At 42.2% G+C, this 26,403-nt stretch overlaps 1 protein-coding gene across 4 annotated transcripts in view; it reads left to right on the forward strand.

Moving 5' to 3' along the window:
* The first annotated feature begins 4,137 nt into the window (after positions 1 to 4,137).
* The window catches only part of ripor3 (RIPOR family member 3), a 47,423-nt gene continuing 25,157 nt past the window's right edge, over positions 4,138 to 26,403 (forward strand). For 3 of the 4 annotated variants that reach the window (XM_083971571.1, XM_083971569.1, XM_083971572.1), the window contains exons 1-2: positions 4,138 to 4,759; positions 20,187 to 20,274. The gene's annotated coding sequence lies outside the window, so the exon portion shown is untranslated. The remainder of the gene's footprint in view (positions 4,760 to 20,186; positions 20,275 to 26,403) is intronic. The other variant, XM_083971570.1, reaches the window with a different exon arrangement.

A 26,403-nucleotide genomic window follows, 5' to 3' on the forward strand; every position in this document is an offset into this window, starting at 1 on the left:
GGCATGCACTTCAGTGTTAAGTTAAATATTCTGAGCAGCACAGATCTGCTTTCACCCTGAGGTTTCTGGATGTGTCACTGATTGATGTTGTGAGTGCCAGGTAGTAAAACATTGTAGAGTTTACGTGAGTATTTTTCATAAGCAAGTGAACAGAGGGTTCCCCCAAAGACATGCAGGTCACAAATGACTGCACTGAGATGCTGTGTCGGCTGCTTGTGTGAAGCCACACACAGACAGGCACAGTTTGGCTGCTGCTGTTCCCCACTGGCAGCCATGTTGGCTCCACAGTCTGGTCCGTGGTTGTTGCCACGGTAACCGATGCTGATCTGCTGAGCGTGGGGCATCTGATCCTGGCACCGCCATGGCAGGACGCTGTGACATATTTGCAAACGAAGCAGCAAAATGAGATGAAAGGAGCAGCTGCTTTCTCTGTGAAATCTGTGAACCGATGTCACCTCTCAAAACATGGACAAGGAGGATTAATGAAACATGTTTTACTCTGAACCGGGGTGTGATGAAGATGAGAAAAGTTTCATTGTCGAGTTTTGGCTGCAGCTCAATTGACTTTGTGTGTGTTTGCTGAGCTTCTCAAAGCCTCAAAAATCCAATTTCCTCTTTCTGTTGCACTGCACATGAAATTTCTGTCAGTCTGCAGTAGTAGTCCTTTAAGCCAAGTCAGGTTTACTGTAGCAGAATGAGAAATCACAGTAATGACAGTGTAGAAGTGTAGAGGGTCGTTGTGTTGTGCACCAGACGGTATGTTAAAAAGAAGTTTGATTCTTTTGTATGTGTATCCTGACTTTGTGTAGAAAAAGGTCTTAGTAGCATGATGGTAACAGCAGAGGGCATCGTGCTGCAGCAGTAGAGGAGCGCTCTCTTGGCTCAGTTCATCTCAGTTCAGTTTAGCAGCTAAAGAGTCTGAGGACACAGGAAACAAGGACAGAGATGAAAACACAGCACAAAGCATTAAAATTTCATTTCTGCTTTGTCTTTGAGAAGATGATGGAGGTAAAGACGAGAAAAGAAGAGACAACCTCATGTTAAAGCTAATTCATTCCTCAGCCTCCACAGAATTGTTCATGTGTCTCCGAACCACACAGCTCTTAGTTGTACTGAATGTGTTTCCTACAGCTGTAGTTTTGATTGTTTACTGTAAAACACTCATTGTGTGATTTTAACCAGGTAAAAAAAACATTATATTACTGTAAAAAGCTCCATATTTTGGGGTGCTCAGTGGTTGAACAGTTAGAGTACATCCAATGTTGGTATAGCCTTAAGCAATGATCGCTGGTTCAACTTCCAACCGTGATGATCTTTGCTGCACACAAGTCTCTCTCCCTACTTATTATATATATTTTTTAAAAACAGCATATTAGACACTCCTCCACCCTTTCTTGAATTATTGATCTACCACATAAAACCATCTGATTATAGTTTTGCATCTCTTATCTCGACTCAAAATGTAGCAGATTTCAGGTAAAACGCTCAGAAAAACTAAATCCTTTAAGTATTAGATGATGGGATCAGTGGACCGGGCTTGGTGACTGCTTTGTTGTGACATCACAATGTCACAGACGTCCTGACAGCTGGTTTTAAGGCTCAGTACATTTCTCTGTGGACTGAGGCTTTGATACTTTCATATCAACAGTATTGATATAGAACCTAGAGCTGCTTCATAATCAAACTACACATGGACATCTATCTTTATAATGTATGGGGCTTTATTATCACAAATTTCCAACTAGTAATTAAAATGTAATTTGGGTTAAGGTCAGAATTTGGGTGTTAGCTACAGTTTCAAACTTTACATCCACTTCTTTAAGTCCTTGAATAAACTCAACTTGGTCCTCACTGAGCTAGAATAGCCTGCACACAAATGCACACTCAGCTGTTACAGTGAGTGTGTGATGAGGGAGTGGAGGTGCAGAGGCCTCCAGATACACAGGATGCACTCCTCTCTTCCTCCTTATCACTGCATGCCATGTGTTTGTTTGTGTGTGTGTGTGTGTGTGTGTGTGTGTGTGTGTGTGTGTGTGTGTGTGTGTGTGTGTGTGTGTGTGTGTGTGTGTGTGTGTGTGTGTGTGTGTGTGTGTGTGTGTGTGTGTGTGTGTGTGTGTGTGGTTATGAAATGAATGTACCAGCTGAAGTAAATGTTGGTGTATATTTCTATGCTTGCAGCCAACTCATGGTGTGTATGTGGGTGTGTGTGGTATGGTAAAGAGATATACAAAGTATGACAGAGATGTTTATGTATTTTAAACCATGTGTGGGTGTGTTTGAGTGTTTGAGGGTGTGTGTGTGTCTGTGTGTTGTGTATGTATATCACACGCTGACAGCTGATTGACAAAATGATCTAACTGAGCGTAGCTATGTAGCAACATGCAAACATGCTACCCACTCTTCATACTGGGCTACAGCTCAATAACTGTGTTAGAGGTTGTGAGTCTGTGACTTAAGTGCTGGATAAAACAAATTGATCATGATAGCATATGAGAAAAAGCAGAGAAACAATAAACATATCTGTGCAAACTTGTCCCACAGTAGACGAGAGGGGACAAATGATAAACAATCACACTGATATATAGTATATACAGTATATGAACAGATAACACACCATAAACAAACTACATGCAACTCTACATACAAGTGATAATTACCAAACAAATATAAAGCAGCAGACCAAACATCAGGGACCTTAGCACAACTACACATCATTACAGGACGTCAAATGAAGCCAGAGTCAGTTAATGTGTCCCACATGAACCTGGTGTCAGCGACACCACAGCAGGCTGATCTGGACAACTTCACCAACACTCGGAGCTTAATTACAAGTTCAAGGACTTCAGTCAGAGTCTGTCAGTCATTGTTCTTTCACACAGCATCATGGGAAAGTTTCTGGACAAAGTTGAAGTGTCTGAATCTGTGATGTGGGACGCTAATGACAGAAAACAACAGTGTGCTGGTTTCTAGCAGGATCTGAAAATTCTTCACATAACACGGTAGATTAAAAGAAAAGGAAAAGCAACATCAGTTGTTTCAGCAAATGTTCATGTTGAAGTGATGCCAAGTAGCAGCACTTTCTCTAAGAAGGAAATAGTGACACCCAGACTATAACCAAGACATTATCTGAAATAATTAAAATGTTTTTACCAACACATGTGTAAGATCAGAGAAAGTTAAAGTTAAAATATAAAATAACAGTGTCAGGTCAGTCTATATTGTCTGTAGCTGACATCTTTCAAATATTTCATGTCCAAGCTGTTTGTTTCCTGGTACTGCTAAACTGTAAGATCATCCAAATTAAAATAATAAACTAAATTAAAATGCTGCTTATCTTCCTGAAAATCAACGAGGTGAAGAAAAAGCAATAAAAAAAAAGACTGAGGAGGGAGGCAAAATGATAATACACTTTTATCCTTTCAGCATGTTTCTGTGCAGCCTGAATGAATCTGGATGTGGAGGGTCTGTAGGATAAACAACCAGGACAAGACCAATTTCTGAAAGCCAAATAAAACCAAAAAGTATTTGCATGTTTATTATTTAAAACATTAAAACAAAGAAAAGGAAATAAAAACATGTAACATGCACGCTACAGAAATAATGTGAGTTAATATTTACACATTTAAAACTTCACCCAGACAAACTAAATTCTTAAACTCCTTTCCTGCCGTTCATTCACTTGACTGAGTCGTCCACTTGCTCTCTTGTGCTTTGCTAATAAAGTTTTCCAAACACACAGATGTGACTGAGTGTGTATCCAGTGTGCACTGTTTATTTTCACAGATGTACGTCCATCAGTCGGGACGTGAAGCAACACAGTCACTGATGTACGTCTCTGAGCCCCCGCCAAGTTCTTCAGCTTAAAGCCAAACATGATACTCTCGAAGTGGAGAGGGGGGGAGGGGAGGAAAGAGAAAGGGGGGAGGAGGAGGATGAAGAGGAGGAGGAGGGCTTCAGAGACATTTTCTGTTACTACTGCACTAAAAGGAAAAAGAAACAAAATAGAAAAGGGAAGCAAAGAGAGAAGGAGTGGGATAAAGAGGGGAGCAAGGAGAGGAGGCATTAAGGCGACTGAGGGGGAGGAGAAGGGGGAGAAAGAGAGAGGATCCCCAAGGAAGAGAATAGAGACACAGAGACGAAGGGGTTTTAGTTGAGAAAAAGAGAGAACGATAAGAGGGAAAATGACAAATTAGACATGACAGAGTGAAACTGAAGGAGGAGGAGGAGAAGGAGAGGCATAATTAAGAAGAACAAAAGACAAGAGACAGAGCAGAAATCAAGACAGAAAGAGGAGCAGCAGAGAGAGAGAGAAGAGATGAAGACGACAAACGACTGACAAAGTTTTAAAAAGTTTTTAAAAAAGCAAAAAGAGGAGGAGAGAAGGAGAGAGAGAGGAGGAGAACAGAGGAGAGTAGAAGAAATCGGGGGAAGTTAAGTTTCCACTCTTTCTGGCGTTGTTGTGAAACCCTCTGGAGCTGCAGCACTGAACGCTATCAGGACCGAGCAGGCAGCTGCCAAGCCCACTGACACACACACACACACACACACACACACACACACACACACACACACACACACACACACACACACACACACACACACACACACACACACACACACACACACACACACACACACACACACACACACACACACACACACACACTCATAGGAAGTGAGGGAGCTCCCCAGCAGTGTTGGATATGACTCGGCAGCGGTAGGACTGACAGTTGGAGGAGCCGGTTCTTGTCCTGGTCAGGTGAGTTTAATCTGCTTTTACTGACTCTGATGGATCAGTGAGAGTTTTATTATCTGTTCATTATTTAACTCAGACTCAAAGAGGAAATGTAATGTCTCATTAGAGCAGACAGAGACAGAGTGAGAAGCCTGAAGTTTTATTAAAACGGGGGAAAGTCTGGCAAAACAGTAAAACAGTCTCTACTCGTGGTGTTGTTGTTGTTGTTGTTGTTGTTGTTTCTTCTATCACTGGACTCAAACTACAGTCAGGACATTTGAGTGGTTGCCATGACGTTTAGAGGCAAACTGACTTCACCTGGTGGTGGTGTTTGTTTGAAGAGGAAGATACAGTTTGCAGAGAAGTGGACTCAGTTGTTCACACACACACACACACACACACACACACACACACACACACACACACACACACACACACACACACACACACACACACACACACACACACACACACACACACACACAAAGTGTGGACCTTTAGCCATTTTGAAAATCCAGAAAAGAAAGGTTTCACTTTTACTTCTGCCTTCTGACATACCTGTAGAACTGAAAGCTGCTCAATTGATCACAATGTAGGTACATTGAAATCACAATATGGCCAAGTGTAAAATCCAAATAAAAGAAGCAATTATTTTTTCAGACAAAGGTAAAATGGTTCACAACATTGTCGTCGTGTCCACCAAACGCGCTTTTTGCACTCACAGCGTTTACTTTCTACACAGATCCTCTAAAGTTCGGCGTTCACAGCGCTCAGCGGAAAAATCGCGACTGGTTTTTGCAGCTGCGCTCAGAGCCCTTGGAGTAGAAATCTGTTCAACAACAGCACAGCATTCGTCAATGTCACTTGTCTCACACACCAATCAAAATCCAAGAAGGGGCAGGACATATGTTACCAACAACAATCAATCGGCGACTCTTGCCCAGCTGCTTTCTGGCTCATGCACCCACGCTCGTTTCGAAGGTAGCCTATAGGCCAACCTCAGGGTTTATGTTGAAAGCTGCAGCTAATACTAGCTTATTATTTCTTATGCTCCATTGTATGCAAAGTCAATGTTATGTGGATCTACGTTGAAGTGTTTACATTAACAAGTACGCAGTGTTGGGCAGTTTGTCTTACAGATTTATTGATAGATAACAGTGACTCGGAATCAAGTTGGTTTGATGTTTAAAAAAAAGCTACTTTTGTAATTTTATTGCAGCTAAGTTTGCTACATTTCTCTGGTGGGTAGCTTTAGTGTAGAACGTGATGTGATGATATGTAGCTTAGTTTACAGTAATACACCATAGAAACATATATTCAAGACATAAAGAGACATTATCAAGCAAAAATGACCATTCACACTGAAATCATAATATACTGTTAGTTAGATAGTTCACAATCTGAGGCATGTTGGTACTTGGATTGGACGGGCAGGAAGTCAGACTGAGCTGAACTCTGGGAGACTGAGGGAAGTGGCAGGTGATTATGGGGTTATGGGATGGGTTATGATTGGAGCAGGTGCACAGGTAGACGTGGAGATCAGGCGCAAGAGTGGAGAGGGTTGTAGTGGGAGGGGTCTTCACAATGAAGATCCCCTCCCCTCATCCTCCATAGTGGACCTTTGACTTTTCAAAGTGTTTTCTTAAAGTTTCAGTCTCTGGTTTATTCAGACGTGTGACTTGATTATTTCTGATACGAGGTCGCGTCAACCCTCATCTCTTCGTCCCGTCTCCCCTCCCCTCCCCTCCCCTCCCTTCCTTCCCCTCCCTCCCTGTCGCTCGGCCTTGCTCTCTGAGCCACGTGAGCGTCAGTTTCTCATGAACCCCTGAGCGAGTGCAACTCCAACTGTCGAGCTGCCAGAGAAAACATCAGCACAACTAGTCGGGCCGGGGTCTGCTGCTCGCTCGCCCTCACCCTCACCCGCTCTCTGCACCCCCCCCTTCTCCTCTCACACCATTGGCTCTTCAGTCCGGCAGCAGTTCACGGTTCCCTGAGTTCACGATTCTACTGGGGGTCAGTGAGGACTCAGTGGGGGGGTCACAGGCTCATTGTGGTTGAATTACATGCAAACACATTTCCCCTGAGGAGCGTGTGTGTGTGTGTGTGTGTGTGCATCGACACACTCATAACAATGGGAGATCTGTAGTTCAGCGGAGTGTGAGTCCAGTGTCTCACTAACAAGTTCAGACGTCTCTACAAAGACGACGACCTGATATAAGTGACTGTGACCACAGTCAGATTAATGTAATTTGTCTTTGTGGTCTAATGAAGCGTGCAGATGCTCTGTCATCGTGTTTATGGTTTTATTGTCAGACACACGCTGACTCTGTGTGTGTGTGTGTGAGGATGTATCCTTTGCACTTTAATGAAGTGTGTAAGTGCTTCTGAAAGGCGAATGGCACGGTGGGTTAAGTCTAATAAAACACAGTCGGAAGGTGTTTTGTGTCGACTGCACAATGTGACACATCCACTCTCTGCAGCTCTGATATTTCTATAAGTGTCATGTATTCATTATGTACAGTACAGTTGGTTTGATTGGAATGCACGATCAATCAAAATAATAAAAACAGACGTCCGACCACAACAAACAGCTGAAAAAAAAGCTTTTAAGAAGCACATGAAGCAACAATTGCTACCAAAATATGTTTAAACTTGAGTTTAAACCCTTTAAATCAATATAGTATTCTGCAGGCTAATGGGACAGATGTTTTTGGTTATTCCTTTTGAGATTTTAGGTATTTCATGGCTGAAAATGACACTTTGGTACCTGCAGTGACTGGATCCTGCTGACAAGCTTTGAAGCCTATTGGGGTGTCCCATTTTCAGGCATCATGTTAGTACAATGACCCAGAGGGCTCAACACACTCTAACTTAATAAAACTTCAGCTCAACAAATTCAGAAAACAACTTTATCAATTTGACAACACAAGCTCTGCAAAAACTCAACAAAGGTGTTTCCGGGGACACAAAAAAGTGCCGCAGTGAGTTGAGCTCTCAGGGCCACCATAGTTTTGAGTCTGAAACAGGGAATAAACAGACCGGGGATTTGACCTCTACTGCAGGACGTGTGGGCTAGTGTGTGTGTGTTTGTGTGTCCAGGTGTAACAAGATCTTTGGTCTAATTAATGCTGCTACATGTGTTTACATCAACAGAACCACCACCTCATTAATTCAGATTCATTAGCATAATAGCCTAACTGTAAACAGACAAAAGCCTGCTGAGAGGACTCGTCCTGTCGTCAGCTCTGCTCAGCAGTTCACCTGGACTCTAATGGGACCACGTTCAATAGGAGTGGGTGTCTGTTGTTCACGATGGCAAGGCAAGGCAATTTTATTTGTATAGCCCGTTCTTACAAACAGTTTGTCTCAAAGGGCTTTACATGGCATCACAACAACATCCTCTGCCCTTAGACCCTCACATCGACTGAGGAAAAACTCCATAGATGGTGTTGAAGGGAGGAGATCAAACAGGTGCTGACAGAGAGAGAGGTGGAAAGAGACACAATGACAAACTACAGGTTTAACAGGAGCCACCATCGTCTCCAATATTCCTCGTAAACATTTTTGCAATGATCTTGCATGATCTTTTGTATAGTTGGAGGCTAAAGATTTGACTTTTAACAATAGATAACTTTTTTTTTGTTCGATGTGGCCTATATTTATTGTTCATAAAGTAAACTCTTTGAAAATGGAAATAAAATAAATAAAAGTAACTACAAAAAAGTCTTAAGCCTAGAATATTTTTCTTTACAAGCCTGTGACTCCTACAGCGTTGTGTGGAGCAGAATGTCCAAAAACTGAATGAACATTAACATTATTTTTTATACAGTATTACAGTAAGAAACGTTTAGAGGATGAACATGTTTCCTAAGTTTCTCTGAAGGTCACCATGGAAACAACCTCTAGACCTGGATTGTACTGTTACTGTGGGAACATCAGTGACTGACTCAGGCCTTTGTCTCTGAGATTTCTGACGATACCTGAGGACAGAGGAGGAGCACGTCGTGTGAGACTGTGGACAGTTTAACTGGGTTCTTCTGTGGTGTTGGCAAATTGAACCTTTTAACTGAGGGCAATAGGTTTAATGGTGAAATGTAGACATAAGTAAATAGTCACAAGTTCGTTTTGGCATGTGTGTGTGTGTGTGTGTGTGTGTAAAAAAGTATTTTTATGTTTGTTTGCATGCTTTGTCGGTCCTGTTGCGCAATGTTCAGTGCATGTACCTGCATTTTCATGAGTGTGTGTGTGTGCGGACACTAAAACAGCTGTTGGGTGAATCATCATTTCTTTACAAAAAAAGGTGTGCTGCATTAAGCTGAGGTGGTTACTTTGTGTGTGTGTGTGTGCGTGTGTGTGTGTGTTGCTAAGATTTACATCCTTAGTGATTTATAGCAACAAGTTCATCCTTTCAACAAAGCAGGTCTATTCCCTGGTGCCATCCACTACACACACTCACATACATTACATACACCTTTGCTGCTTCCAATTAGTCACATGACATCATCGGACACACGCACACACACACACACACACACACACACACACACACACACACACACACACACAGCTGATCTCGCCCTGTGACCTACAGGTCCACGAACCCTCTGGAGAAAAAAAGGAATCTGCAGCCAGATGAATTCAGACCAGAGCTCTCGATTCAGGACCTGCACATTTCTCTCTAGACTTCATGTGTTCAGCTGTGGTGAAAAGATGCGTCACAAAGTGATTAATCTACTAACAAAAACATCAGGTGTCTGCTCAGAACAGATGTGATGGCAGGACTGACATGTACAGTAGACGACAGAGGAAGATCCCTTTGGATCTGGGCCAAGTGTTTGTTTAGATCACAATCACACAAGCTGCTCACAGCCCACAGGTAACTCTGTAGAAATGAAGATTTATTGGAGCGGATATTTTTCTCCAAGATAGTGAGACGTCCCAGAAAAGATCTTTGAGCATGTGATAAACATGTCAAGCCTTTCAACTAGAGGTAAAAACTCCAGAGGGTGGGGGGTGGTTTTATAACTGATTTTGACTGCTTTTTACCTCCACATCGTAATATAAATTTTGCTTCTGCAGCAGTAAAGGGCAGCAACAACGATCAGTTACAGCTGGATCATATCTGAAGGATTGCTACTGGAAAATACTAAAAAGTTGTTTTACAAGTAAAAACCATAAACTACATTTAATCTGCATATCCCAGTGCAAGATCAAAAATATAACTGTATTACATCCAAGATGTGCAAAGTATTACGTAAATCAAGAAAACAAGGTATTATCAAGTTCATGATACTTCATTCATCATTTCAACAGAAATGTAACTGATAAATTTCCAACTTAAGTTCCAACTCAGTGTCAACACACATTGGTTTTTAATGTCGAGTCAAAATTTATTTTTACAGATTGGACGGTTAGTTTGAGTAACAACACCTGTGAAACAGAAAATATTCAAAATATCATTCATTTTAAGGATCAAGTCTGTAAAACTTTTTTTTATTTTTGAGAGGATATAAAAACTATCTCAGTCTTAGTTTCACATCTGGAGCTCTGGTAACAAGAGGACAGCCAATCAGAAGAGAGGAGGCTCTGAACCAATCAGAAGAGATTCTCTCTCTCTCTCTCTCTCTCTCTCTTTGTGAGAGTAAGTAGTGGGATTATTTAGATTTGTTACGTTGGCCAGAGTCAGGCTGTTTCCTGGTTTCCAGTCTTTATGTGAAACTAAGCTAAGGTGAGCCAAGTTAAGCGAAGCTAGGCTTACCAACTAGCTTCAGCTCATCTGACTGTGTAGGCTAACAAAGAAATTTCAAACTTCTTTTTTGACAAGTAACACTGACAGAGGAGTAGTCAGATATTCTTTGACTGAAACATGCTCGATTGATTAATTGATGATTGATTAATGATTGGTTATGGTCGGAGACTTGGTGCGATTGCAGGATTTAAAAACCAGATGATGACTGTCCTGATTCTCGGCCGTAAAATCTCCTGTACGTCGCAGAGAAAAATGATACGTTCAAGAGTAGGAGTGAGTTGGAAATCAGATTTTTGGACTGAAACTTTTCCATTGTTTCATGACGGCTGCAGAGAAAATGACAATATGTTTTTGGTTTTTCAGTGGGAGTGAGGATGGAGACAGTCTTTTATTAAACATAAAGGGACTTTTGTATCCGGCCTCTTAGGAACCTAAGTAGAAGAAGAAAACTTCCCACTCCCTTACTGGTTTAATCAGCTCGACTGGTCCTTCAACTGGTCCAAGCCCAGTGAAACAAGTCTGAACACATCAGGATCACTTGACACATTTATACACCCAGGTGCATCATATTCAAAAGCTTATAACAGTGACTGTGCAGGGGCCTCATCTACAGATCAGGGACCAGCTCAACTATAACCAGCTGTTTTTCTAGTTTTCTGTTTTGTCCTTTAAAATGCACATGACAGCTGCTGACTGAGCACAAATCTGAAGCTGCAGTTCCTCTACTGACCACTAGAGTGAGTCTCCAACAGTGAGTTAGTCCCTTACCTGATTAATTAATTCATTAAAATGTCCTACTTAACTGCAGAAATAAACTATAAATTTACTGCCTGGTACAAACAGTTTTGGTCTCTACAGCTCATTTCCTCCTTCATGACGACTGGTTACAGAACGCACTTGTTTACATTTTATTAACCACTGAAAGTATGGTGGGCTGAGGCGCTGCCAAGATGGCAACAGTGGAGCAGCTCACTCTGAGCTTCAGACGCCTGTGGGTGGGTTCAAAGAGGCAGCGTCCATCTTAACTTGCAGTATGTTTTCTGCTCGTATTGTTGGACGACTAATTCTCTGGAAATCCTTACATGTCCAGTCAACGACATAAGGCTTTGCAGGTCAGGACACCAAATTAAAATCTAAATTACAGAAACTTTATTTTATTTTACTTTTGGATGAAACTCGTTCATCTCTGTTTCTAAACCAAACTGTAAGGGCTTTAAATTGAGAGTCTGTGAAAATGGTGTGAAAATAATTGTAATGTCAGGTTTATGACTTCCTGAGTAGACGCACACACTGAGAGACCCTGACTACTCTCTTACAAATTTCCTGCTGCCTAATAAAGCAAGAATGCAGTAGACGTACTGTATTTATGACCCCCTTATAGGCATATATAAGGTTTTTTAGTTCGTTTTTTTTTTTTCTTTGCACAGATTGGGGTGGGGTTGGTATTGTCCCACTCAGACATAGACCTCAGTTATTGCCTGGTTATTACTTCACAATTAAAGCTGTCTTCCCTTCATATGATAATTAGGCCTATACAATATCTATTTCCCAAAGGTGAAAATATTCATTAACATACTGTATATACATAAAGTAAATTTCCTCAAATACACCAAGCCCAGTTTTTCTTGATCTATCTTTACATCTGACCCACCACATCTTAAAGAATATTCATACTTGTCCTCCACTGTGTTCACTTTACAGCTGTTTACAGAAGATTTTTAAGAAGCTCAAAATGTCAAAAACTAAACTAGTGTCTCATTTCATCTCTTAAATCTGAGGCTCCAAAAAGGCAAAAAAAAAAACATCCAGGATTTCACCAAAGTGTAATTTAATAATATGTAAATACAACATTTTGACCTTGTTCTTCCCATTAGTCATTTCACAAACACTCAGATTCATCATGTGAAGCTCTGAATTAAACCCAGTGAAAATATTGTCGTCAGGTAAACCTGACCGCTGCTCCACTAAATCACTGCTCTGTGTTTTCATATTTGGCTGTTACCCCCGTGTTACTCTTCTGTTTTAGTTAAATGTTCACATTTAAGGTTCAATAAGATGTTTTTAATGATTTAAATGATAAGGTCCAACCAGAGACGTGCAGTAGCTCGCCAGATAATCCTCTTTGTTTTCATTTGGCCAGGAGAAATTAACAGCAGAATGTGTTACTGTTGTGAGTTACTGCTGCTGTGTGTTACTACATTTCATTGGCCGTATGTGTTGCAGGTGTTGTGTGGTGTTGAGTGTTTTCTGTGGTTGTGGCTCTGTAGTGAGCAGGCCTCCTTCTGTGCAGAGCATCAGTCAGAGTTTTATTGCTGTCATGAATCAGTCGTAAAGAAATGAGCCAAACTCTAGGTTCTGGACTAACATGTCTTAATTTATTATTAAAACGAGTAACTACAAACTGTGTGTGAACTTTAGAATAAACACTTTCTTGTACTCTCTGATTGATAATGATACTTTGATTTAAGTCCTGAAGATTAACCGAGAAAGCTACATGAGTCACAGTTGATGATCCATCAGGTTTGATGAAGATCTGCCTGTTAAGTTAAGTTGTTTAAATGCAGTTTTGGGCAGGAAAAAGGTTTGAAAGAGATGGTAAAAACAAATCTGAGAACATATATTTTAAATCTTGATCAGATGAGTTACTACAGTTGAATTCGCTGATCACTCTGATCAGGACCCCCCCCCCCCACACACACACACACACACACACACAGTGAGGACAAACACATGATGTAAGTCTGAAACTCCAGAGGGTTCATCCAGGATCCATCGTGATCTACAAGCCCCACGAGTCCAGTCTGACAACGCACACTGCACCGCCTTAAACACAGCGAGCCACCCAGGGTCAATGGTCAAACCCATGTTCTGATCCCTGACAGGTCGGCAGCAGCAACACGTGTTCAGACACACACAAGACACACGGTCAAGTCGAGAAGATGAATGTGAGGGACAGAGTCATGCTGGGGTATTTTAAAGTACTGTGTGTGTGTTCATGTTGTTATTATCAGTTCATAGCACGCATCCTGCTCCCCTGTATGATCACTGGAGCTTCTCCTCTGTTCACTACTGATAAAAGACAACACACCAAAATACACCACTGAGCTGAACTGAACTGAACTGAATGAATCAACAATATACAGCCCATCTGCAAATGAGTCGTTTAGGACACCTGTAAACAACAGCATCTACCAAACATCTGCATGTGAGGCATTCAGGGGACATTTGCACATAGCAGCATCTAGCAAGTAGCCTAGAAATCTAGACGCACCCTAGCGGCAGCAAATATTTGCTCCGTAGGTGGGTCTAGAAACGAGCCATAGGAACTTTTTGAGTCTCGAACACCATTTGTGTTCACCAATCACAGCGCTCTATCTGTTTAGAGAGTCGTTGGGCGGGATTAACGCGATGACGACATACATTTTAATTGGCTTGTCAGGCTAACGACATCCTGCTCTTTGCTCTGATTAATAGTCGTAGCGCTACCCTATTGCGTGCAGAGGCAGTTTGAAAGACAGCCTTCATCCCGCCCCCTGGATTGAGCCGAGGTCTACCGGTCGTTGCCAGACTATACATTTTAATGATATAGTCTGGCTTGTCAGGCTATCTAGCAAGGTGACTGGAGACCAAACTATCAATCAAACTTCCGACATAAAGTTTGATTCATTTGATTCATTTGTAGCACGACACTAAGACATAAAACACAACAGAGAGTAACACACAGAACCACTTCACTGGTCACATCCAGTGGGAGCTCGTCGTTATGCTGCTCGATCACTGCTTCATGTGTTCGAGTGCCAGGACGTCTGTCACTGGTCAGAACCAGCTTTTTGTTTTTATACTACCTGCTGAGGAGAGAGGGAAAAGAAACTCTACACCGCAAATCACTGCTGATCTGTCTGAGGTTAAACACATAATGCTGTATTTTAGGCTGGGGTTTTATGAGCTGTCGCTGAGCCGGGACGCCCCCCACCTCCCCCACCTCCCCACCCCCTGCAAAGTGTCATTTAGTCACAGTAAAACTTTGGAGGCCTCAGGAGGCAGAACAAGAATTTCCATTTCACACTTGGGTGAAAGCTCCAGATTGGCTGAGCTCAGAGCACCGGCCGCATTCAATGGCCAACATTATGCCAAGTGAAGTCAATCATGTGGAGGGAAAAAGCTCCTCACATATACGGCAGGCAGCTTTACATTTATGTTTCAGGCTGTGGGCCGGGTTTTAAAACATGAAAAAAAAACACAAGAATAAATCAGGATATTCCTCGTCCAAGTGGCCTGATAACAAGAGCAACGGGCTGCAGCGATATGTCAGAGCATGTGGAGCGTTCACACTGTCGGACTCTTGGCAGAAGTTTTCATCTGCACTGCTCTGGACCCCCACCGTCCTGCAGCAGAGCTGGTTTGGAGCCAGATCTTCCAAACTGGGCCCTGCTGAGCCACAGGGAGTCTGGTCTCTGTGCTGCAGTGCACATACATGCATCTGCTCATTTTCACATCTCAGGTTTCTCTTCATGAGTAGACGCCGGCTGAACTAATGCACAGTGATATCTGGCTGTTGGACAGAAATGTAGGAATTAAAGCAGCATTATACGGACACAGGGGTTAAAGGAAGTTGAGGGGGGGTGTAGGTCCGAATATAAAGGACAACATCTACAAACCTCAAGTTTCTCTAGATAATCACAGCAGCTCAGCAGCTCAGAGAGATGACAGTATCAATGAGACCTGCAAAGTGTCCTCAGACTTTCCTCTTTAAGACATTAAGGAACAGTTTGTTGTGAGTATTTGTTGTATTGTTATGTGTATTTTGTACCAGTTAACGCATTTGTCTGCTGTTGTAAATGTCCAATGTTGAAGGCGATTGTTTAGACACTTCGCATTAGAGTGTGTTCATCTATCAGTCACTCACATCCTATATCAATAGCTATCAAACATGTCAACAGCGACTTAGAGGACCTGAATTCAAAGACATGGTTCTTTTGATCTTTAAAATGGCTTCATATAGTGGTTGCAGTTACAGGTCATAGTGACCTGCCGCACATGGACCGACACAATGACAACTTTGTGTAGCATTAATGTAAACACCAACTCTGTTAGTTTCACCATTGATGTTGTTCAGCCTGCACTGTAACGACTTTAACTGCGTTTTGTGGATAATTGGCGATTAGCGAAACGATTGAACACAGGATGTGAAACAAAACCTGTGTTCATGGAATAAACTCTCAGCTCGTGTCGGCCATGTGCAGCTAGTAGCAACTGTTCATGCTGAGCTAAAGCAGATAATGTCAAATTATCATCACCTCCAGCTCCCACAAAGGCAGATAACTGCTCACACTGAGATTTTTAATTTTTTTTTTTTCACCGTCAGTGTTAGTGGAGAGCAGGTCTGTGATTAAGCCACTCCCACAGAAAGAGTGGCTGCCAACTGCAAAGGTTGGCTCAAATTGTCATGAGAAATAATATTACAGTGTGTGTGTGTGTGTGTGTGTGTGTGTGTGTGTGTGTGTGTGTGTGTGTGTGTGTGTGTGTGTGTGCGTGCGTGCGTGCGTGTGTGTGTGTGTGTGTGTGTGTGTGTTGGCATATTGTACATTGTGTTTCATCAGGTGGAGATGAGACTTTCTGACTCCTCATTGTTTAACCTGATGTTTCTGAATCACGTCACTGTAACATTTCTGTTTCCTGTTGGTGGCTATTGTTATTTTTCTGTTGACACCAACAACTCGGTTCTTGTGTTTACTCTAAACCCAACTCAGATGTAAACTGCACAGCTTCCTGAAAAAACCACATACTGTAAATACATATGGAGCCACAGGTGTCTGAAGCTCAGAGAGAGCTGCTCCAATGTCACCATCTTGGCAGTGTCTAAATCCACCCCTCACTCCTAAATAAAAAAATACGGGCAAAGAGGAGTGGCCTGTGTGGAACTGAGTTTTCGCGTTTTAGCTTCAGTTCTTCACACCGTTAGTTGTTAAAAAGGTTTGGTGAGTTCAGATGAGTTGTATAAATAGTCATCATGAAAGGAGACATTGTTTTTGTACCAGCTGTGAATGCATCTATTCCTGTTTTTACGGTGGACATTTTAACTTGGGAGTCTTTGGGGACTGTTAGGTGAGTAGAGGAACTGCAGCCTCAGACTTTGGGAGAAGAATAAAACAGTCGAAAACCTGATTTATACTTTTCCAGATACCTTCTTCTACGTATTTCTTTTTCTCTTTAAAGGGGACATGTTATGGAAATATCCGTTTTTGAAGGCTCTTTAACATATATCTGGGTGTTTGTTTTGCCTTCTGACCCCCAAAACGTGAGAATTAACAAAAAAAAAGTAAAGTAATTTGCAGGCTCCCTATAGGTTAAAATCCACGTGGTTTTACAAGCTGTTCTCTCAGTTGTCTTCCAGTGATGTCACTAGGATTCGAATTTGCATAACATCACCCCTACCTGGGACCGGTAGAAGGGGTCGGGCAGGCCAAGCATTTAAAGGGACAGGCTCTGAAACCAGCCGTTCTGAACAGAGCTGTTTTGAGAGGATGAAAAGAGCTGAGATGTTTGATCCTTGGGGTATTTTGACCGAAGCATGTCTTTAAAACACCTGGGAACTATTTTAATTTGTGGAAAAGGGCCATAATATGTCTCCTTTAAAAATGAAAGATTTAAAAATATATATTTGTCATATAACCAGCAAATTATCAGAAATATCAGACTAATAATCCCTAGTCACATCAGGCTCAAAAGACTCATTGCACAAATTTGGAGAGCTCAGGCTGTGATGCAGCGAGATACTTGACAAACTGGACAACCCAGAAGCACGAATCACAGATCTACCATGACCATACAAACAGCGTCCTCTTGTATCAACTGATTTGAAGGGATTTAGGTTGGAGCAGAACTGAAATTAAGATATTAAAATTAAATGTGAAAACTTTATTTGAGTGACACGAACCACCGACCTACTCAGGTCCCATCAGTGACTGTCAGGCAGTCGTTTAAAGCCGTGTGAGTCTCAAACTGCAGTAACAGCTGTGAAACCCTCTGGTACCATAACAGCGTGTCCTTCCTCATCCTCTGCTGAAGCCATCAGACGCTGTTTCCACAGGGCAGCTCAGGTTTTCAAGGTAAAAGTCAAACAAGTGCCTCAGGGAAACTCTGGCCACATCCACGATAAGAGACTCCAGCAGTGACATGTGCTAATATTTAACATGCAACAGTGCAGATTTTAAATACTACTCTGGGACACAGATTTTCTGATAGATTCTGTTAATGTTGTGAGGATCTCAGAGCAAAGTGGTTATGTTTCTGTATGTCTTAGTGGCAGCAGTTGTAAGACACTCAACTCTGAATGGCTGTTTTCTGAAATGTGCACTATTTGTTGGCGTGCATCCACCATGGCACACAGCTGCCTTCAGTTGTCTGCCAGAGCGTGGCCACATCTAATGTTTTGAATGTACTGGTGATGAACTCTGATAAACTGAGGGAAGAGGTTTGTACAAACACTCATTCATCTCTCTGTCAGTTAAACTCATCAATGTGAAAAATGGAGAAAGAGAAACACAGTTGTGGCAGCAGATTGAGAAACACGAAGTCATTCGTAATTTGTACAGCACATTACACAGAACACAGGCTAATGCTAACAAGCTCACACGTGTCCTACTTAGTGTTTTATTGAGTGTGTTTTGAGGGATTCCCTATAGATCACAAACTATTTTCTCTCAGGGGAGACAACGCCATCGTGTCCTTGACCTTGAACTTCAGGTTGAGACCACAAGTGTCTCTGTATGTGGTTTACAGTAATTGTTACTGGGTGACAGGTGTATACAGCATTGGCCTGTAGGGGGCGTGGCTTTTCAGGAGGGATGACAGGCAGGTGAGCAAACAGCTGCGAAATGTACTGAGTTTGCAGATGCCATAGTTTGATCTGACAAAAAGTGAAATAGGATACAAAAGTGTACTATTCTATTATTGGAGCATTTGTGTTCATCTTATATCTCATCCACTTAAATTCTAAGAGGCAACAAATTAAGAACCTCATCAATTTACTTTGTATCTCATCCAATAATGTGGATAGTTTGACTCAGTGAGAGGGGAAAACTGTGGGTATATGAATAGAAATAATGATGCTTGTGACTAGAAATGAAAATCTGTTAGATGTCAGTACCAGCCATCAGGACCTCTGTGACATTGTGATGTCACAACAAAGGAGTCACCAAGTCTACCCACCTACCCGCCTACCATCCAACACATACAGGATTTGTTGTATTTCCCCTGAAGTCTGCTCTATTTTTATTGAATCCTCAGAAAAACAGTCAGCCAATCATCATCTCTTCTGATTGGTTGACAGCTCCAGAAAGAAGCTGAGAGAGGAGATATGAAACTACACCGATTTGTTTTTAAACACAGGAGATGAGGAAAATTAATAACGTTTATGTTGTTGCCTGGCTTTCTGCATATCAGCACAACTCTGTAAATTAGTTTGGAGGTGAAGGTTTGGATGTAAAGTTAAATTGCGGTGCTGCTAATCTCATCTCAACATCGTCGTATATCACAGCTTTAAATCCTAACGAGCTTTCATTCAGTGGTTTAGACGAAGCCCAGTCTGCAGTAACAGGACCCTAAGGTATCGTATCCTACATCTGCTCTGAGCATCTTCTGCTCCAGGTTCGGCTGAAACTATTCGTACCTTAAATCAACAGTTTGATGCCGCAACTCATGGATAGAGAAAAACCTACACATCAACAGACCGAGGTGTTTCAGGCTGTGTCTAAACAGCTGTAATTTAAAGTCAGACATTAATGTCCAATGCATGATGTTATCATCATGTTATTCAACAAAAATCAGGGTTTAGATGCTATTGATTTATCTAATATAACAATCTGAATACTGTAAAATAAATCAACTGATCATCTTCATTACACATCCTATCAAATCTAAATATGTGGTTTATTAACAAACTTTGTTCACTTAATACAATAAGAATATACATACAGGAATCCTGCTGAATGTTCAAAAACAGGATATTTAATTGATTGATAGATTGATTGATAGATTCCGCTGTATAAAGATATTTCTAGAGCTCAAATACAAACCGAGTTGAAGATGGAGGACGGTGGAAAACACTGGACGGCAGAAAAAAGTGCAGTTAATTTGTGCGTGGTGTGTTTGAAAGAGGAAGATAGAGAGAGAGAGAGAAGAGAGAGAGAGAGAGTGTGTGTGTGTGTGTGTGCGTGCGTGCGTGCGTGCGTGCGTGCGTGCGTGCGTGCGTGCGTGCGTGCGTGCGTGTGTGTGTGTGTGTGTGTGTGCAGTCTGTTTGGGGCTCAGTTTAAGCGGTGTTGACAGCAGGGCTAATCGAGGCGAAGACCGTGGAGAGACAGAGTGATTACAAACCCAGAGCTCTCCTCCTCCTCCTCTTCTAAGTTTCCTCCTCATCCTCTTCATCTCACTCACATCACACACACACACACACACACACACACACACACACACACACACACACACACACACACATAAAAAAAACACCAGGAAACAGACAGAAACAAACAAATCAGGAGAGAGGAGGAGAGAGTACTGGAGAGACTGAGTTTAGAAACAACAGAGGAAGAGATGGATGAGGAGACAAAGAGGAAGAGGGATTCCCTTATTCTTTCCTCCAAGATGATAAAATAAAACAAACTAAAAACTAACAAGCTCCATCTCTGTTTGCCTTGGTTTCAGCGTCATGTGAAGAAGAGGTGACACCGGAGTCCGAACGAAGGGGTCGTCACAGCTGTTCATGTTTCATCGCACAAAACACAACAACAGAGTAAGTGCCTGTTTTTCCGTTCAGCTAAGTGGGCGGAGTCAGAGTTTGAGGCCACACCCAAACAGACGTGACGAAAACAGACGTGGTGATTATGACAGGAGTAAAGTGATGTAGACAAAGTCCACGTCAGGAGGAGGTTTGATTCCTGTCTGAAACCAGTTGTCTATGTGGTGTAGCCTCGTAAACCAGCCTCTCCCGGGAATGCATTTCATGTCATTTCACAGGGAGAGTCTGGACTCATTCCCCCTGTAAGCGTTTGGGGTGGGCGGGAGCTGGGCGGGAGTAGTAGCGTTGACAGACAACCCCATTCAGCCAATCAGCAAGTTGGTATATCAAACTTTTGCCAAATCCAGTTGGAATAACAGCGAAAACGTCTTTTCCTTCAAGAAACTCAACAAGTGTCGACTCTTGCTCTCGTTTAATTGCTGTAATGGATGGTATTTCAGTAAGAACTTCCCTTGTTGCTGTTTTTAGGCTGCTACTGCTAGATAGCTCCGCCATGTTCGTTGTGGTAAGAGTCGCGCAGTGTAGTGACGGGGCTTTGCACCAGTCGGTCCCTGATTGGCCAACACGCTGTGTCAATCACAGAAATCTGAGCGGCGACGCTGATTGGCTCGGCCCTCTGAGGGTTTCAGGCCATGGATGAGGCCAGGCCCTCCCTTAGAAATGAAATGAAATGCATTTCCAGGAGAGGCTGGTTTACGAGGCTATATGTGGTGGCCATGACTACCAAGGTGCTGTACACCCGACGTTGTGCCGACAGTAACACTGTGACATCACCATGTTGTGTAATCACTGATCGTCAAGGCCTATCAGAGCCAATCAGGAGCCGTCATGGGCATCGTCATCAGCATCAATGTGAGGGATGAGTTTCATAATAAAAAGGTATCAGTGTGGACACAGACTGAGGACAAATTCCTGCCAGTCTCACGAGATTTTCTTACTGATTATGATGATGATGATGTGATGATGAGTGTCTCTTTGAGTCGTTCTGTGTGGACGCTGCTGCTCTGATGAAACTCGTAAACATAAACAGGCTGGATGTTAGGTGTAATCCACATCTGGATGCCAATGTGAACAGCACATTGCTCACATAGTTCCACACTTGACTGTTTATTGATGAACATAATCAGATAAGGATTATGTTCAGTACACACAGATGTGTACAGTCACTCTGAACCAGCCAGATGTTTCTCATCTTTGTAAAGGAAGATGAATGTGTAAGCAGCGTGTGTGTGTATGTGTGTGTGTGTGTGTGTGTGTGTGTGTGTGTGTGTGTGTGTGTGTGTGTGTGTGTGTGTGTGTGTGTGTGTGTGTGTGTGTGTGTGTGTGTGTGTGTGTGTGTGTGTGTGTGTGTGTGTGTGTGTGTGTGTTGGAAAGTACAGATGTTTGTATCTTTTGAGAAGCCAGAGGAGGTGTGCGTGTGTGTGTAAGCATGTGTGTGTTTGTGTGTGAAGGGCCCAGATGTTTGTATCTCCTCAGGAAAATAGAGACGTACGCTGCGTGTGAACGAGTTTATGTCAATAGATTTAAGAGATTATGTTACCTTTGAGTCTTTTAATCTTTGCACTGGCTTGGCCTGAACACACAGGAACCCTGGATGTCACTGCATAACACAACACACAGCAGGGAGGAGGGGGGGCAGGGGGGTGGGCGCTGGGCAGGGAGAGAGGGGTGAGGTCTGCAGTAAGGGTTAATGCTGTAACAGAGAAAAAAGAGGAGAGAGATAAACGAAGTGATGGAGACGGGAAGAGACCGAGATAAAGAAACCTGAGAGGTTGGAAAAAGAGGAGACTCAGCAGAGTTGAACGACGGCCAGAGAAACATGAAGCCAGAGAAATGACAACACACACACACACACACACACACACACACACACACACACACACACACACACACACACACACACACACACACACACACACACACACACACACACACACACACACACTCTCTCTCTCTCTCTCTCTCTCTCCCTCTCTTCCCTCCTTTAACCTGCTTCTTTTTTTAACATCATTTCCTGTGGAAGAACTGAAAGTTTAGTTTGTGTCTGTTTGACAAACGAGTAAAACAAGCAAGTAAACTACAAAATACAAAACTCAAATCAACAAGTTAAATTAATATTGTTTATAGTTATTAAACTGAGTTGTGATTCACTGCTGCTTCAATAATAGTGTTTGCATACTGCAGCATTTAAATGTTGACCATTCATGAAAAGTAACTGAGAACTTCCCCTCAATTAAATATGTTTATTTTTGTTCTTTATGTGTCAATGTGTATTTTTTTCTCTGTAACTGGTGTGTCAGAGCTGTGACATCAGTGTTGTTGGTATGGTTACACCTGCTACCACACCAATCGGTGTAACTCTCAATATCGGAGTTGCTTAACAACCTGAAGTTGATTTAATTTTACTCTTAATTTCAAAAGCAGGACTTTAAAATAAAAATGACACTGTTTATTATGAGTGAGTATATGAGTATTATTTTGTATATTACAATATTTCTCTTGTGGAATTACTTTTAAATTGAGCTAAATGCTACTTCTGTCTTGAGGGGGAGGAGATATTTTTCTGGAGTATTTCTTACTGTATTGTTTTAAACCCTCTTCAAACCCCAATCGCAACCAATTAATTAAATACTTTTTCACAAAAATGAAAAATGTCTGTCACCTGTGGAACGGACAACCCTGTAAAAACACCATCCAATCATTTTGAATGCCACTAACGAATTCATTGGATCGTGATGCGTCAATCAGAATGCTACCTGGCCCTCCCTCCCCTCTCTGTGCGCTCCCCTCTTCATGCACTTATCGTACGTGTCCTCAGAGTCTTCAACGATTTACGATACAGAAGGTACAACCGTTGAGTGGCGTGTTCCTGTGCTCTGGAGGCGTGGAGAGAAGTCTGAAAAAAAGGGGCTTGGACTTTTGGATCGTGTAGGTTTTTAAAATGTGGCCTTCTCGAACCATTTTTCCAGGATCTCCTGCTCTACCTTTAATGTCTGAAATTTTCACATCCAATGTGCAACAGTTCACTTGTCTGGATTCTGTTTCAGTAGTTGAATAAATAATAATCAATACACATTAAGTAATTGTTGCTCTAGATTGTGAGGAATATCCACTTCCTTGTCATGAATGAAATGTTCGGACCACTACCACCCTCACATCTGTATCATAGGCTATCATAGAGTGGGAACAGGGGGAGACAACTCGTGATTAAAACATCATGTCCTGTTTGTTTGAAACTGAGAAGCATGAAAATGAGTCATTAGAAATATTTTGGCACATGAACAACAAACTGTCACACACTTTGTGCAGATTAAACAAACTCTTGTATTATGGCGTAAACATGTATTAGTGCAACTGTTTTTCAGCATCTGATGTACGGCATGTTCTGCTTTTTCCTCTGATTCAACAAAAATTCTTAAAATATTCTCGATCACATTTTCCCATCAACCCGAGCATTTCACCTCCCTTCCTCTCTTTCTTGAAGCGACCCTCCCTTCTCTCCAATCCAAACTAAATCCAAACATTTTGACAGAGCCGACTGTTGACAGCCGGTGTTAACACAACTGCAGCCCGGTGCCAATTCACACAACTTAAGACAAAGATCGATCCAATGACCTGAAAACAAAACTTCAGTATGGGGTGTACACAGGCACACACACACACACAAGGATTTGTTTTTTGCGAAACCACTGAACATCATTGGTCAGAGTGGGTTGTTGTGTCAGTGCAATGTGTCATCACCAGTTACATAAAAGTTGCTTTTAGGTGTTTGGTTTGTCGAGCAGCCATTTTTTTGGAGGTTCAGGTCACATTTAACAGCAGGTCGACCCCGTGAACTGTCATATATTAATGTCTTCCCTTTGTCCTGTGGTTGAGTGTGTATGTCAGAAGTTGTCATGACCCACTTCAAAACGTCTCCTTGAGGAGTAATAATTTAACCCCCATCCTCCTCTCTCCTACAAAACAGAGACTCTCACACTTCAAACTGAGTCATACCCATTAGACACAGGCAGAGAGATAAACAATAGAAAAGCAGTGATGCAGCATTAAGCTGGATGAAAAAGAAGAACACAAACTTGTTGTCCACACCCTTGTTCTAAGTGTTTATACCCAAACTTCTCTGTGTGATTACAGCAACTACAAAGAGATGCTCACAGGCTTTTGTTTCTTTCAGACCAAACAGGAGTCACAAGGAGGTGATTTATGTGGGTCAACAAAGACCAAGGATCTGGGTTCATGTCTTGTACATTCCCATATGTTGTCCAGTTTAGGCTACGTTTATGTTCAAAATAGGGAAAATGTTAAACACTTCAGAAGTCAATAGATCTTTTCTTGACATGAAGCAGTTCAAGCAAGTTCAACTGAAAACAAACAAGTTAGTGTGTCAATTTATGTTTTCATACCTGATCCAAATGGCCAGTAAAGGTAACACTCCACCACAAGAGCACCTCAGACCAGAACAACATGTCACTACACAAGAAGCACTACTGAGTAAAGATACTGTGAACCCGAGATCCAACCAAAAACAATCCAGGCACAACCATTAGCTCACACTGTGATATGCTCTACAGCAATACTAGCTACCAATAGCAACATCTGGTGACCACATACTGGTCACGGGAAGTTAGCAAACGTTAGCATTGCTTGTGTAACATCACTAAAGCATCACGTCAGTGACACATGGAACAGGTGGAGCCTCTAGCAGCTTGTAGGATCAACTCTTAAGTGATCCACACAGTGAGACTCGGACAGATGTTCAGCATCACACTGATACTCTGACCACACACTCCAACATCACTCAGTACGTTTACATACACAGCTTAATCGAGCTATGCTCAGAATTCAATTTTGGCGTCTAATCAGACTTCTGACCTTCGCCCAGTTTATATGCTACTGAGAAAACCGAATAACCGACAGGAACGTCCTCCTCCTCCACATCAGGTGGCGGTAATGCGTTGTTTCAGCAGGTTAATACGGCCCCTTTTCTGGTTGACCTATTGTGCGCGATTGTGCAGATAAGGTGCATGCTATCCCTCGTGGTCATGTTGACTTCCTAAACCTAAACCTAACTCTAAACCTAACCGGTTGGTTATAACAGTGCTCCTGGGCTGTTAATTACTTGGTGATATCAGATCATGCGACTTTGAGAGGCAGACAAAAACGCCGTAACGCTACAACAATAGCTTCTGCGACTGGCTTTCCTATATGTTTTTGTTCCAGGGTCTTACGCCAGCACGGGGGGTGTGGAGCATGCGCACATGCGTTGTCTAGTTAAACTCCGATTAAGGCGTATACATGCCAGAGAAAGTCAAATTCCAATAGTCGGACTAACGCGTTTACATGCACTCAGTTGTCCAGTTATAGTCGGATTAAGGAAATAATTTGGTTTTCTCAAGTGTCATGTAAACGTACTGACTGATGGAGGTGGAGACACTCATGGGGCAAATAATGGAGCCAGTAGCAGATAAATGACGAATATTCTCCACATGTGAAAGTATCTCCGATTGATTACTTGAGTAAAAGTTTTTAGTTACTTTGACAACAACTGGAAAAACAAAACACTAAACTTCAAACGGACGAATAAAAACTGATGAACCACATCAGACACTGCAGCACATAAACCATCAACTACAGCTGCTATTTTAGGAGTGTGCATGTGTGTGTGCGCGTCCATCCGGAGCAACATAGTTCTTCACCCTGGAGGGCGTGAGTCATCTCTGACCTCTGACCCCTCCACAATGAGCCAATCACATTTGAGCTGGCGCTAAGCCATAAGTGAGGACGGAGTCAGTGATGATCTAAAACTGCAGCAATATGAAAAACACACTTAACATCAATTTAAACAAAGATAATTAAAAACTCTCCCGCACTCACATACCACAGTTACAGTTACATACACAAACACACACACACACACACACACACACACACACACACACACACACACACACACACACACACACACACACACACACACACACACACACACACACACAGTGCTCTTGCTGAAGAATCTCTTTGAGGCGACTATTTACAGCCAATAAGTTTGACACAGACACAGATATGTTCTGTGGGTCGGGCTTCCTTGGAAATTGGACAAAGTCTCCGAGGAGCATTTAATGT

Source organism: Trachurus trachurus (genome assembly GCF_905171665.1).
Source record: "Trachurus trachurus genome assembly, chromosome: 5".
NCBI classification, from domain to species: Eukaryota; Metazoa; Chordata; class Actinopteri; order Carangiformes; family Carangidae; genus Trachurus; species Trachurus trachurus.